This window comes from Magnolia sinica, chromosome 9 (assembly GCF_029962835.1).
Source record: "Magnolia sinica isolate HGM2019 chromosome 9, MsV1, whole genome shotgun sequence".
NCBI lineage: Eukaryota > Viridiplantae > Streptophyta > Magnoliopsida > Magnoliales > Magnoliaceae > Magnolia > Magnolia sinica.
This window is the reverse complement of record NC_080581.1, coordinates 69265627-69269354: the sequence shown is the minus strand read 5'-3', so window position 1 is coordinate 69269354 and position 3728 is coordinate 69265627. Positions and strand designations below refer to the sequence as shown.

Below are 3728 nucleotides of genomic sequence, written 5' to 3'. Positions count from 1 at the left end.
GAGGTATTAAGGCGAGAAAGGTGATCGGCCACTACGTTCTCTACTCCCTTTTTATCTTTAATTTCCAAATCAAATTCTTGGAGTAGAAGGATCCATCTTATCAAGCGGGGCTTAGAATCATTCTTAGAAAGAAGATACTTCAATGCCGCATGATCTGTATATATAATGATCTTGGATCCGATCAGGTAGGACCTAAATTTGTCCAAGGCGAACACTACGGCTAAGAGTTCCTTTTCCGTAGTCGAGTAGTTCACTTGGGCAGGATTTAGAGTCCTACTTGCGTAGTGAATGACGTAGGGCTTCTTATCTTTTCTCTGGCCTAGGACCGCCCCAAGAGCATAATCAGAAGCGTCGCACATAAGCTCAAAAGGAAGGTTCCAGTCGGGTGGCTGCATGATAGGTGCAGTGGTTAATGTGCCTTTAAGATTGGTGAAAGCTTCCTGGCATTGCTCAGTCCACTCATATGGTACATCCTTTTGAAGAAGATTACATAATGGACGAGAGAGGAGACTAAAGTCCTTTATGAATCGCCTGTAAAATCCTGCGTGTCCTAAGAAGGATCGCACGTCTCTGATGTTCTTGGGTGGAGGTAGGTTAGAGATAAGATCGATTTTTGCCTTATCTACCTCGATTCCTTTGGACGAGATGATATGTCCAAGGACAATTCCCTTCTGAACCATGAAATGACACTTCTCCCAATTAATTTCTGCGGCACGTCTTGCTTCAGGATGGCACTCACTTTTTCAGTCAAGAAGATTTTCTTTTGAATAATTTTCCGTCGCTTGGTCGTGCATAGGTCTTTTAGGAATTTGGCATATGAAGGTATCTGTTTAACGACATCAAGCAGAGGAATGTTGACTTTCACCTGTTTCAACACCTCTAGGATATCCTGAGAGTTAGAGAGAGGTTTTGGTGAAACCAACCGTTGGGGGAATGGAGCAACTGGCTTCTCTAGAAGTTCCGGTTCTACTTTTTGTGGGGCATCACTGGATCCATCATTGTTGTCCTCTTCTGGTTCTTGAGGCTTTTCGGGCCTAACCAGAAGAGTTTTATCAATGATCTTCCCACTCCTAAGAGTGGTGATGGATTTAGCATGCCCCATCTGATTTGAAGAGCTGGGATCATTATTCTCGTACTGCGGTTTAGGATTGGGGAGAGGTTGTGCAGGAAGCATCCCCTTTTCTATAACCGTCATACGAGAATCTATCTTTTGCATAAAATCTGTCATTCCCCGCATTGCCTGAGCCAGCTCTTGTATGGGATTTTGAACCAGTTCCTCTTGAGGTTTCACTTGATTTGGATTTTGATTGAAGAAACCTGGAGGAGTCGCCGTTTGTCCATTCCTCCAACTAAAATTTGGATGATTTTTCCAGCCAGGATTGTATGTGTTGGAGTTGGGTCCAGTAAAAGGTCTTTGATAATTATTTACAGCATTGGCTTGTTCATTCAACACTCCTCGAAAGGCAGGTATTGTAGGATAGTTTTCAGTTGTGTGAATGTTGCAATCACAGATGCCGCAAACAACTTCATTGACCTTATCCTTCTTTCCTTCCATGGCCTCAACTTTCCTTATGAGCGTAGTCACTTTACACTTGAGATCATCCTCTTCTTTCAAGAGATATAATCCACCTTTCTCCTTTAATTGAGTCGGCCTAGACGTGGTGTTCGCCAGTGGGTAATAGTCCCATGATTGTGTTTTTTCAGCGAGACTATCGCGGTAATCCCATACCTCGTCAACATCTTTGTTGATGAACTCTCCATTACACATTGTCTCGACCATTTGGCGCATGGAAGATGTCAGTCCATTGTAGAAAAAATTTGTAATGCCCCACGTTTCAAATCCGTGTTGTGGGCATGAACTGACCAAATCTTTGAACCTTTCCCAACATTGGAAGAATGTTTCATCTTCCTTTTGGGCAAAGTTCATGATCGCTTTTCTGAGGGTAATCGTTTTATGATGGGGGAAGAATTTTTTATGAATTCCCTCTACATATCGTTCCATGTGCCAATGGATCTAGGACGCAGTGAATGTAACCACGTCTTAGCTTTCTCTTTTAAGGAAAAGGGAAAGAGTTTCAGCCTAATTGTATCCTCAGATACATTAGGAAAACATAATGTAGCTATAATCTCATCGAACTCTTTCAAGTGTAAATATGGACTTTCTGATTCAAGTCCATGGAATTTGGGAAGGAGTTGGATAACTCCTGGCTTGATGTCCATTTGTCCTATATTTTCAGGAAAAATCATGCATGAGGGCATACTCACTCCCGCCGGTTGTAGATAATCTCGTAAAGTATGAGGCGGGGGTGCCTGTTGCACCTCATTCTCATCTTGGGTATCCTTCACCCTAGGTGGAAGTGGAGGAGGTTGGTCTTCAGCCATAACCTCAGTTAACTCAGGGGATTTCGAGCGGTGTCTAGTCCTGCGATGGATAGTCAACCCCTCAACCAATCCTCCTTTAGTCAAGAGACGTCGAGTGTCGTCACGGGCCCACTTGGGCATGAAACACTCGCAGCCCTCAATCAAATTTAAAGTCTAATCCTAAGAAAGGAAAAGAAAATCTAAAAAGAAAGAGAGAGAGAGTTGGAAAGATATTACCAAATTGATGCCCCTAAGTTAAGGACCTGCAAAAATAAAAACAAAATAAGTTAGATTCTTAAAAGGAGAAAAACAATCTTTTAAAAGAAAGATAACAGTAAACTGGTTTCTAAAAGGAAGTGGAAACTTCTAAAATAAATTAAGAAAGTCCTAAACTAAAAAGTAAATTACTAAAAGAGAACTGAAAAATAGAAAGTAGGGAAGGAGTTTACCGAATTAGAAATTTATATCTTAAAGGCCTACAAAATAGGAAGGTTAGTTTCTAAACAAAAATTCTAAAAATAAATTAGGAAACAAATTAGATTCTAAGATTAGAAGGTTAATAAAAGTAGAAAGTTAATTAAGAAATAACCTAGTTTCTATTTCCTACAGATGGGAGGATACTAGAATTAGAAAATTTATAAAATTCAAACCCTAATTCTAAAAGGTAGAAAAAGTGAAGAGATTATGAAGGAATTACCAATTTATGGACTTATGTCAGGATCCTACAAAATATGGAAAAAAGTTAGTTTCTAAGAATAAAATAAAGTAAAAACTTTTAGCCTAAAGTTAGTAAAATCCTAATCCTAACCTAATTTCAGAGAATCGTAACCGTCAGTCCCCGGCAACGGCGCCAAAAACTTGTTCACACCCCAAGTGCAGGGTTGTGATGTAGTAATAAACTCGGTAAGACCGAGGTCGAATCCACAGGGACTGATATCTATACGTTATCTGAAACCAGGTAAAACTAGAACTAGACTAAGATAGGATCTAACCAAATAGAAATTTAAGGAATAATTGTAGAATAATTATCTAAAACTTTAAGGAATTCAGAGGAAGGGAAACTAGGGATTCAGAGGATCCACTTGTAGAGATCAGGGAGATCTTATGCCTGCATCAAGAATTATGGAATTCAAACTGAACTTACTTGATTTGGTTTTCAAGAGATGAAAGGTATATGAATTAGAATGGATTCCATCATCTAACCATGCCCAGGAGACAAAGCAAACAACAGGATTAAACTAATTACCAACCAATCAATAATGTATGAAGATCAGGAAGGGTACGATCATCCAACCATGCCCATGGGACAATGATGAACAACAGGGGTTCCTGACTTCATAAACATAAAAAAAAGGAAAAAAAAAGAG

The 3728-nt window shown here is 39.7% G+C and overlaps 1 non-coding gene across 1 annotated transcript; it reads left to right on the top strand.

The window, feature by feature from the left end:
• Window positions 1–1838: 1838 nt before the first annotated feature.
• LOC131257288 (small nucleolar RNA R71) lies at window positions 1839–1945 on the top strand. Its single transcript, XR_009177297.1, has one exon. It is a non-coding gene; the product is annotated as a small nucleolar RNA R71 (small nucleolar RNA).
• The last annotated feature ends 1783 nt before the right edge of the window (window positions 1946–3728 follow it).